Raw genomic sequence first — 12,347 nt, forward strand, 5'->3', positions numbered from 1 at the left:
ATGAAAAACACACCCAGCCCTCTGAGATTTTTCAGGCAAAGTGCAGCTTGTCAGCCTGTCAGTTACTGTCGCGATGGTGCCAGACTGATTTTGGGTTCTTTCATCATTACACATGAAATACTTTGTGTTTGTAGGGAAACCCTTTTGGGAATCAAAGTCCTATTTCTCTTTTTGAATGTTTCTTGGATGTCAGAGAGAATTCATTGCTTCAGAGGAAGTAGAATAATAAGCAATCTGTCTAAAGAATACTCAAAGAAATGGGCTGAAAGCCTATTGGGCCATGCCAAAGGGTCACTACTTTATTCATTCATGTCAGAACTTTCAGAGAACACCTAATGTGTGCCCAGTTGTGGGTCAGGCACAGGAAACTCACTGATGGACACAACAGGTTCCATGCCCTCAAGAGTCCCACTGGCAGCTGCAATAAGACACTTAATCAATTAACTTGAATACAATGGTGCTCAGGTGTTCAATTTCAGAAGAAAGGCTAAGGAACCATATTAGGAACAAAAAGGACTGGGGCTAAAAATTTAGAGATGCCTTGCTCAATTAAATCATGATATGAGCTGTTCTAGTCTGCTGGTAATTCAGAGTAAAAGAAATCCACTGGATTGGAATTATAATCCCCTTTGAGTCTCCCATCTCATTCAGTCAAGACAAGCGTTGAATCGCAGGCCAGTAATCTTGTACCATTCTTCTTTCAACAATTCTTTGCCATTTGTCTTATTTGCAAACTGTTAACCTATCTGGTAATTCTTTTCCTCCTATTTCTTGCTTTTCTTTTTTTATGTTTACCAAATGCTCCCACTTTCCTCTTGGTTTTAGTTGTTTTTTTATTGAAACTACAAAATATCTCACTCCTACTAACAATTCTCTGTCTTTCTCTTTTAGATTTTCTGGTACAAGCTGGCATTCTTTCAGCAAAAGACACTGAGAAATAAAAAGAGCCAGACATATTATTTCTGATTCTGCTCCTTTTACTGTAGTGTGGCTACAACAGAAACTCAGGTGAGAGTTCCACAAGGACTTGTTCAAAGCCTTGACTATGTGGAATCGAAATTAAAGATCTACTTTATTCTATGTGAAATGGCATCTTCACTTTGAAGCTGCCGTTTTTACAGCACTACAATTGACTTTGAGTTTAAAGTGATTATAAAGGAAACAGATTAGAAGCCAACAGTAGGAATGAGCAAGTTAAATCAGTGAAGATGATTTTGTCACAAATAAAGGGTAAGACACAATTGGAAGCAATAGAGATGAGTGTCTATAAGCTAGTGTTTATGATGGGAAGTAGAAACATATGAGCCCTGTTTGCTAATAGCTTTTAAATTCAAATAACCTAACTTGATGTTCTGGCATAACAATGATGTATGTGGTTAGATCATCTCATACACAGCTCTGCTCCCCGTTTGCCAAGTAAAGAGTAATGGGGGAAAAGAGGGTGTCCTCTCCCAGCCCCCAACTGGCCCAGCACACGTCCCAAACACAGAAAGAATCCGGCTGAGTAATTCAGGTGCTCAACACAAATGATAAGAATTTGAAAGAAGAAGAAGAAAATAGTCCGTGTTCGTCACTTATTTTTCTATTGGTTTTTCTTTCACCTTGTGGGTGACAAAACAAGAGAGTATTTCTCGGTCATTTTCACCTACTCAAGAGCAACAGGTAAACTCCAAAACTAAATATCTAAAAGTAAGTACTTCCTTCATCCTACAGGCATCACCTGGTCAACCAAAACAGCAAGACCTGTCAGTTTTGAGCACTTACTATTTGTTAGCATGATTTTTAGCACTTTTTCTACATTTATAAACTTTGTACTCTTATAATCAATGCAAAAATCCAAGAAGTAGGTCCTTTTGAAAAATATTTTTTCTGTGGACCATTAAAGTTTTATTGAATCTGTTTTATGTTTTCCTTTTTTGGCCATGAGGCATGTGGGATCCTAGCTTCCCAACCAGGGATCAAGCTGGCACCCCTTGCCTTGCACTGGAAGACGAAGTCTTAACCACTGGACCACCAGGGAAGTAGGTCTTAATATCGTCACTTTACAGATTAGAAAATTGAGACTCAGAGAATCTAATGAACTAACCCAAAGTCACTCACATCCACACTAAGTGATCAGACTCTGATTTGAATCAAGGTCATTGAGACTTTATACTGTCCTGAGAATTTCTCCTGGCGTGCATGGACACAAACCTGGACTGCTTCTCTCTTCTGGGACCTGCCATATGCAGTTCTCCTAGAATGCTATTCCTGTTTATTTCTATCCATCTAGTCCTTTCTCTCAAGGTCTCAACTCTCGTCTCTTTCATAGAGTTTAGTCCAGCCTTTCCAGTAAACAATTGCTCCTCTGAAATCCTATGGTGCTTCTTTATTCTGCATTTAACAAACAGCCTTCTGCTGCTCATTCGTTCTGCAGCAGGGGTTAGAAGCCAAGAGGGAGGGGACATATGATGTCAAGGGGGAGGGGACTGATGGCTGCTTCATGTTGATGTATGGCAGAAACCAACACAATATTGTAAAGTGATTATCTTCCGATTAAAAATAAGTAAATTTTTAAAAAACATAACCTGTCTATCTACTGAATATTCAGACAGTTTAGGACTGTAATTCTTTCTGCTAAGATGCTTGATAAGAGAAACTGGGACTGTTTCATCCACCAGTATATCACCAAGGTCCAGCACAGCACCTGACACATAGTAGGTACTCATTACATTTTAGCAAATAAAACCAGAGCTAGAGGAACATTAAGGTTGAGAGAGCACAAGATCTACACGCCTGAAAAGCAAAGAAGCATTCTGTGAAAGTAAATTATTGTCAGCAATGATTAATCCAAGCCCAGTGGGTCACCTAGGAAAGGAGGGATAGTTTTAAGTGCCACTTGAAGTATGTTGTTCCCATTTTCTCTCAGCCCATTCATCACCATCTTACCTAATAACTCGAGCGGAACTTAGCCAAAATCCCAGGGAGTTAGAGTTTACAACGTGATTAAATAAAAGTGCTGCTTTATTAAGATCCATCAGGCCCAGAGCACGCTAAGTGCTGCTTCTTTTTAGTCCAGGCAGTAGACCACAGCAACCAAGACGGACAGAAAGCACTTTCTTCTCTCGAACAGAGCAAAAGGCAGGAAAGAGAACATGGGAGCCTCTCAAGGTGGCCAAGATACCTGCGCAGTAAGGCATGATGGAGGCTTTCCTGGCGTCTCAGTCACTTAACAATCCGCATGCAATTCAGGAGACTTCGAGCAATGCAGGAGATGCGGGTTCAATCCCTGGGTCAGGAAGATCCCCTGGAGAAGGCAATAGCAATCCACTGCAGTATTCTTGCCTGGGAAATCCCATGGACAGAGGAGCCTGGCAGGCTACCATCTGCAGGGTTGCAAGAGTTGGACATGACTCAGCGACTGAACAACCAACCAGCCAACCAAGGCATGATGAAGAACTCCTGGAGTCTACCTCATAAGACAAGAAACCTCTGTTGGTTAGCACAGGTGAGTTACTCCCTCAGAGTTTCCTGAATTAGCTGGGAAAATCTGAGGTGGGAAATGGCAGACCAAGCTATATATAGTAGATGAGTTGGAGAAATATTGCTGATTTGTTTTTTATTATCACTGTGAACTGTATTTTTCTGTGGCACCTAGATATACTCTGGTTATTATAATATATGCCCTGACTTCTGTACAAGATTGCAACTCCTAAAAAGTCAGGAGATATATTCATTTTGTTGTCCCCAAGTCTTGGCAAGATGTTCTCTATTAGATCCTACTAAATAAACATTTGATGCAAAGATGAGAATAGTAATGTGAATCTTACAGGGATCATCAAAAGACACCTTGATTTTCTTAGATGCAGTTGTTATTGTTGCATTTTTAAATGTTTTGCTTCTGCCCCAAGATGTCCCTGTAATAGTATATTCATTATTACAAATAATTATACCTTAATCAATCAAGGACAACCTCCCTCCTCTCCCCCCAAAAAAACAAGCCTGTTGCATTTTTAAGAGTCTTCAGTGAATATTCTGTTGCCTTAGAGAATGACATTTGGAGGAATCCAGGGTCAAATAAACTTGCCAAAAACCACATAAACATCATACCCCTAGACATCACAAAACAAAGTAGAGAGTTCAACCTTTTCCAAAGGAAAACAGATAAAACATGAAAACAATCTGGCCACTGCAGGGGCCCATTTGTCCTACAGTAGAATGTCAGATGCAGCTAAAGCAACAAGAGTTTATGAGATTCTGAGTTACCAGAAAACAGTCTCTTTTCTACTCGAATGCCTTTTAGCATGCTGTGAAAGCTGGAATCATGATATTCAGACCGGGATGGGGGACGATGACTCTTAGTCACCCTCCTCTCCCAGAAGTTAAGAGAGTAGTGTTCTAATCTAGACTACCCTAAAAATAGGTGGGCATTATTTGGCACTAGTGGTAAAGAACCTGCCTGCCCATGCAGGAGACACAAGAGATGTGGGTTCCATCCCTGGCTCAAGAAGATCCCCTGAAGAAAGGCATGGCAACCCACTCCAGTATTCTTGCCTGGAGAATCCCTCGGACAGAGGACTGCCAGGCTACAGTCCACAGAGCTGCACAGAGTGGGACACAACCGAAGCAACTTAACACACATTGTGAATGAGCATTGATGACAGTGGAAAGCAGAAACTGGTTAGCCTTGTAAGAGCTTTCTCACAATAAAATTAAGCCTCTTTTATGATTCGGTGGATATTAAGTCACTAAGCTTGCCAGATCAACTTCTGCTCCAAATAACAGAAGCATAACTTAACCTGGTAAAACAATGGGGAGAGCTTTCACCCAATAGGCTAAGCTGAAGTTGGGCTTAGAGAAAACAAGGGGAGGGGAGGGTGGAGGGCTAATATTACCATGATGCTCTCCAGTCTCTCAAGGCAGCTCCTCTCTTGATTCCCAACTTCCCTCTTTCATACTGGCTTTGTTTAGGGGATCAGAGCACAACCGTTCACTATTCCATATATATATGTATACATACATGCTCAATTGGGTCTGACTCTTTGTGACCCATGGTTCTATAGCCCACCAGGCTCTTCTGCCATGGGATTTTCCAGGCAAGAATACTGGAGTGGGCTGCCATTTCCTTCTCCAGGGAATCTTTCTAACCCAGGGGTCAAATCTGCATCTCTGCATTGACAGGTGGATTCTTTACCATTGAGCCACCTGGGAAGCCCTGGTAGACAGAAATGATCCACTGTATTATATTCTAAAACTTTGATTTAAAAAAGAAGTGTTATATACTTAAAATTAACTTCATGTACTATCCAGGAGATTCTATCTGGATTTCAATTTTCTTATTTTTTTTAACCATTCTGCTATTAATCCAAGAAATCAATAAATTTTGGATTAAGCACTTTATAAGCACAAGATACAATCTTTAAAAAAATAAGCAAGCACACCAAGCACTTTCTTTTTTAATCCTAAATGTTCCCCTCCCTATAGTCTAACAATTCATATCTCATGCCCTATACATACTTCTCACCTTTGCAAATAGACCACTTTCTCTGAAATGTTTCTCATTGCTTCTTTTCGCCTGACCCCTCCTTTTGAAATCAGGCTAGATGCTAACCTTCTTCATGAAGCTTTCTATGATTAGTCTCACTACTCAGCTACTCAATGCTTTTGTTGCAGTATCTTCTCTATTATGTTAAGTGTGTCCTTATAATCAGGAAGCTTCCCCCGCCCCCCCATGACTATTGGAATCCCATCTCTTAAAAATGCTAAGTACTAAGTTTAAGAATTAAGTGTGAACAAGTAAATTAAATATGGCTATTACTTATGGTTCAAAAAGAGAACAGATAGTAAGGCAAACATCTAAGGGTATATTTAGGAGAAAAAAATATATTATTTTTCATAAATAATTTTCATTAAAATGATCATCCCTCAGTAACAAACACAGTTTCAAACCTCAGCATATTTCAGACAAAATTCAGTATGATGTCCTAATTCAACTGTGGTTACTGGATGCCACAAAGTTCCAAGTACTTTGTTAGGCAACTCTGAGGCAACAAAGATAAGGAAAAAGAATCTGCTTATCATGAAACTCTTAATTTAGCAGAATTGAAAGATAATGGTCTTCTTTGGAGAAATGTCTGTTTAGTTCTTTGGCCCATTTTTTGATTGGGTCATTTATTTTTCTGGAATTGAGCTGCAGGAGTTACTTGTATACTTTTGAGATTAATCCTTTGTCTGTTGCTTCGTTTGCTATTATTTTCTCCCAATCTGAGGGCTGTCTTTTCACATTGCTTATAGTTTCCTTTGTTGTGCAAAAGCTTTTAAGTTTCATTAGGTCCCATTTGTTTATTTTTGCTTTTATTTCCAATATTCTGGGAGGTGGGTCATAGAGGATGCTTCTGTGATTTATGTCGGAGAGTGTTTTGCCTATGTTCTCCTCTAGGAGTTTTATAGTTTCTGGCCTTACATTTAGATCTTTAATCCATTTTGAGTTTGTTTTTGTGTGTGGTGTTAGAAAGTGTTCTAGTTTCATTCTTTTACAAGTGGTTGACCAGTTTTCCCAGGACCACTTGTTAAAGAGGTTGTCTTTTTTCCATCGTATATTCTTGCCTCCTTTGTCGAAGATAAGGTGTTCATAGGTTCGTGGATTTATCTCTGGGCTTTCTATTCTGTTCCATTGATCTGTATTTCTGTCTTTGTGCCAGTACCATACTGTCTTGATGACTGTGGCTTTGTGGAATTTAGAAAGATGGTAACAATAACCCTATATGCAAAACAGAAGAAGAGACACAGATGTACAGAACAGAATTTTGGACTCTGTGGGAGAAGGCGAGGGTGGGATGTTTCAAGAGAATAGCATTGAAACATGTATATTATCTAGGGTGAAACAGATCCCCAGCCCAGGCTGGATGCATGAGACAAGTGCTCGGGCGTGGTGCACTGGGAAGACCCAGAGGAATCGGGTGGAGAGGGAGATGGGAGGGGGGATCGGGATGGGGAATACGTGTAAATCCATGGCTGATTCATGTCAATGCATCACAAAAACCACTACAATATTGCAAAGTAATTAGCCTCCAACTAATGAAAATAAATTGAAAAAAAAAAAAAAAAAAGAGATGTTGTTGAAAAAAAAAAGAAAGATAATGGTGGAACAGCTGAATTAAAGGTGCCTTGGAGAAGGAAAGTCTAAGCAGTAGAAGATAACATCTCTAACTTTCCCCAACAGATTTAGTGAACACTTCCTCTGTATCTCCCATAGGGTCACAAAGGGTCAGACATAATTGAACACACACACACTCCACTGTATCTTCTGCATCTTCCTATTACAGACAGTGTAGTGATTTCTCTCCTTATTTTTCTCCTTTCTATCTACTCCTTACCCAGAACCCCACTCTTACCTGGGCATAAACTATACCCATTAATCTTTGTATAAATTTCTGTGACGCATTCAATAGAAACCTTGAACAAGTGAGTGAACACATGCATACATGCTGACATGATTTAGATGCAGACAGAAAAGTGCCTTATACACTTTGCTCAAAGGGATGGTGTTTTATTCTATAAGCGGTAGCCAGGCATCACAGCTTCCCAAGTGGGAAGAAAAGATCAGATCTGTATTTAATAAGAAATACCTGGGTGCACACAAAGTATGTACTGGGTGAGGCAGGAAGAGTCTGGAGGATCTTATAATATTATAGACAAGAGATAAACTAGTTCAGACAAGGGTCTGAGCTAAGGCAGTAATAATGGGGATGGAGAAGCCAGGACAAATATTTGCAAGACAGAATTTGGTTTCTGCATGGATATGGAGATGAACCAAGAGTCCAGGATTAAAACCATTTTGATGTGAACAAAAGAATCTGGGCAATTCCTTAAAGACTATTGTAACAGGGCTTCTCTTGTGCAAACAAGGATGATTGATAATGTAAGTTGCACAAGCCCACATAATCAGCATCCCATGTCAATGCCAAATTTTTCTCACCCTTGAATTCCCAACACCTGCAGGAAGACAGACTTGGCTTACGTATTTTGTGAACTGCCGCAGTATGTGTTAATTTTATGACTTACATAATTATTCCCTTTTATGTGTCTTAAATGTCAAGGTTCCTGAAGTAACAGCAGAATAGCAAATTAAGTAACTTTGACTGAACTTATGAAGTCCTCAGTATTTAGGCAACCTTTCAGCATCAACAACTTCCACAGAATAATATTATGAATTTTGGGAATCTCCCCCCAAAATGATGCCTCCTGATGCCTCCAACAAGGTATAATGATTTCACTGAAGTTGGAAAATGATTTGTAAGCACAAACTGGAGTGCTATTTCATCTCATCACCCCCTCCTCCCAGAGATGTGACCTGCCCCAACAAGGCTGGGAGCTCTCAGGCTATTTTGCTCTAAGGGAGAGTTTCAAAAGGAACAACTGGGCCAGTAAACTCAAACATTTCAGATCCATGAGTAAGACGGAAGGATTAGGAAGAAGCTATTGTTAACTGCCTGGCATGCTGTAGTCCCTGGGGTCGCAAAGAGTCAGACACGACTGGGTGACTGAACGTTCCATTCTTCACCCCTACATCAATCTAGAGAGAATGCTGCAGGTTGAGGTAGAAAAGATATCAGAGCTAGAATAGACACAAACCATGGGAGTTATCCATTAAGGACAGAGGCAGGAAGTGGCATCCTAACCCCTCCATTCTTCAAGCTCAGCCTCCTTGGGGAGCCAAAAATACCTTCAGCCTTTCAATTAAGTCATTAAATTTCAAAAATGGGAGACCTTGGCCTCCATTTTCCTGGGGAGGACCTTGGAAAGGAATTGGCTGTGCCAGTGTGGTGTGGGCACCATCAAGGATAAAGGAGAGGGCTGGATCCATGTTGCTACATGGATGGACCTGAAGATTATCATACCAAGTAAAGTAAGTGAGACCGAGAATGACAAATACCGTATGATATCACTTATACACGGAATCTAAAAAACGAGATAGAAATGAACTTATTTAGAAAACAGAAACAGACTCACAGACATAGAAAGCAAACCTATGGCTACCAAAGGGGAGAAAAGGGTGGGGGAGAGACAAATTAGGAGTTTGCAATTAGCAGACAAACTACTATATATAAAACAGGTAACCAATGAAGTCCTACTGTAGAGCACAGGGGATCACACTCAATATATTGTAATAAACTGTAATGGTGGTGGGGCGGGGAGGGAAGGAGAGGGCTGGGGAGAGGAGACTCTTTCGACCCTGGAATCAGCAGGAACACATTGAGAGGTTGTGGTCCCTCAGCCGGGAGCAGCAGTTGGCCCAAGTGCAGAGTGCTGGTAGATTACAGAGGGATTACAGCAGGGCCCTAACACAGAGATATAAAGTGGCCTGTCCAGTAGGGGTTCCGCTGTTCAAATGCCACGGCACCATATCAGGCTGGAGACAAGCTGGAAAGTCGAACGGACAACAGCGGGCCACCGAGACACATCCAAGTCAGAGAATGAAACACCTCCGCGTGGTCCACGTAGCCTGCTGGGCATAGTGTCAACTCCAGGGAAAGGCAGGGCGTAGCAGAATAACTTCAGACCTGAAATGAGAGACTACAAAATTAAATACGACTGGGTTTCCCCGGTAATGTCTAAATGAAGATGTTTGCATCAGACATCAGAGGCGCTTCAGAGAGAAATTAAATTTTTTATTGACAAGTGAGGAAATATACATGTTTGCTCAGCTGAGTAAAAGTAACTATGAAATTTGCACATAAATTCCTGACGTAAAGGTCAAGGACAGCAGCTCTAGAGGGAAGACAAATCTAGATTTGAAGCCAGCTCTGCCCACCACTAGCTATGTGGCTATGAGCACGTCACTTAAAGCTCTGTAAGCCTCCTTTTCCTCTTCTGATGTGACATTCTCATCTGACTTGGATTTCTGATATTTATTCATTTACAAAACGTAATGCCTTGCCCATGGTAAGTCAATCCCACATTGTGTTACTGATCCCTTTTCTTGCTCTGTATCTGCAGCACCCAAGATTCTCATTTTTCAGTTTTGCCTCTAATTTCAAATTGCTCATTTCCTAAGCCTTCTTAACCCAGAGTTATGCCGTCACAACATTTAACCCAGGCAGAAGTGCTCAGCCAAACCCTGTACCTGAAAACCCAGTCTCTGACATCACTGTTAGATTAGCCTTCCTGGAGGGGATGGAATTTCAATTTAGTTGATTCTGCCCTAATTTTGAGTGTATAATTGCAGAGATTTTTAGGAGAAGATTAAAGTGATGGGATTAGATGGTGCCTGCAAAGCATTTGGTATTAAAAACTTTAGCTGTCAGTGCTGTTAATAGAACCCTGTATGTACACTGAGTTCCCAGAAAACAAAATAATAAGGACAGAAAAGATTCATACTAGCGAGGAACATAAGCACTGTCAGAAGGTGCAACATGAAGCACAGAGAACCGAGTCACAAGCAACACATGCAGAAGCCAACTGTGCTTTAGAGTTCTCATCACCTTTGAGTTTATCAAACTGATCTTCGTAGACAGTCTTTATGCCAGTTCTCCCAGGACCACTCATCATGGAAACGATGTCATGGTACTGAAGCCTGAGTCTGAGCAAGCTCTGGGAGAGGTGAAGGACGGGGAAGCCTGGCATGCTGCAGCCCATGGGGTTGCAGAGTCGGATGTGACTGAGCGACTGAACAACAACTGAAGCCTGCACCCTACTGTTTTCCCTAGATCCATTCCATACATTCCCAGGACAGCCGAAGCTTTCTGGATTCTTCTTCCCAAACTCCCTTTTCTTTCCCCCAGGCTGAATCAGCATCATTAGTTTGCTATTCTTTGTTGACACGAATTTCTCCATTCTTTAAGAACATGAGCATATATTCCTAAGCTATACATATAAAGTGTTGTTTTATAAGTAGTTCAATTATGCACATTTTATTTATTTGTTTATATCCTTACTTCTTATCTAGAAGATTTGGGGTGGCTTACAGTGAAACTAGAAATCACAAAAATCCTAGTAAAATATAAATTTAGAATTAAAAAGTTAATAACAGAAAGGATACAAATAAAAGCAGTGAATTAAGATTTGAGAAAAGTAGAGAAATAAGCAAATGGATTATCACTCATAATGAAATAGAATAAGACTGAATTTCTATTAGAACATTATAATTTAGACATGTCAGACTATTCAGATTTTAGTTTAAACCATAGAGGTTTTCCTGAAATCTACATATATATAAAATACCCCATACTTTCTCATGGAATGATGACAATTTATTCTCTTTCATCTCTCCCAAGAATAGCCCATCACTGGTCCTTACCTTTGGAAGAAGAGGTGTGATCAAAGTGGTGGAGGATACAGTCAGGGTAGAGAACCCAGCTAGTAACAAGAATAATTACTAAGATTTACTGAACACTTAGGGGTTTCCCAGGTGACTCAGAATCCACCTGCCAATGCAGAAGACTCAGGTTCAATCCCTGAGTCGGGAAGATTCCCTGGAGAAGGACATGGCAACCTGCTCCAATATTCTTGCCTGGAAAATCCCATGGACAGAGGCGCCTGGCAAGCTACAGTCCATGGGGCTGCAAAGGGTCAGACATGACTGAGCAACTGAACACTCATGCATGCAATGAACACTTGCTAAATCAGGCACTTGCTGAGCTCTATAAATATCATCTTTGACACAATCCTCACAACAGTGCTTGGAGCTGCCCACAGAAGAGCAGGCTGCGATGTAGACAGGGTGGACATTTGCCTGAGATTAAACAGTAAGCTGCTACCCTGGACTCCAAGATTTATTGGAATGACAGATAATCCACGTACATGTGTTAGTTAAACCATGGTACCAGCCTGCTTGGAATCTCCAGATTTGCTCCTCCACATCCTTAGGTGCATTTGTAACTTCTGTCTTGGCAACTGAAGTCTGAGCATAACCATGCTGACATATTTCATTAATATTTTTCAACTGAAGACTTTTCCAACTTCTGAACTGAACCTCAGACTCCTCTTATTAGGAGACAGTGTGCATTCAGGTCATCCTGAATCAATGGGTGTCAAAGCCCTGGCAACTGTTTCCCTCGGCTTCTCTTAGAGGTCTGAGACAAACTTCCTAGAGAAAAATGAGAAGCCTATCCTTCAGTTTTAGGACCAATAACATTAGATACAAAGTCTCTGTCCTGAAGATCATAGACCCCAGAATCTGACCACAATGCCCCTATGACAAAATGCATCCTTTCAAAACTCTTGGGAGATTTTGCTTCTTTTAGGAAAAAACAATTGAACATGTTAAGAGCTTATCCATCCTACTAGAAAATATTTAACATTGAAAGTACCTCAAGAGGCACATCTGAAAAATCCAGAAATAGATATCTTACATTTTACATTCAGCC

At 40.7% G+C, this 12,347-nt stretch overlaps 1 pseudogene; it reads right to left on the reverse strand.

Annotated features, from left to right (window-relative positions):
- LOC136169415 (cysteine dioxygenase type 1 pseudogene) overlaps window positions 1-8,845 on the reverse strand; it is a 28,616-nt pseudogene extending 19,771 nt beyond the window's left edge.
- Window positions 8,846-12,347: the final 3,502 nt, after the last annotated feature.

Source organism: Muntiacus reevesi, chromosome 5 (genome assembly GCF_963930625.1).
Source record: "Muntiacus reevesi chromosome 5, mMunRee1.1, whole genome shotgun sequence".
NCBI classification, from domain to species: domain Eukaryota; kingdom Metazoa; phylum Chordata; class Mammalia; order Artiodactyla; family Cervidae; genus Muntiacus; species Muntiacus reevesi.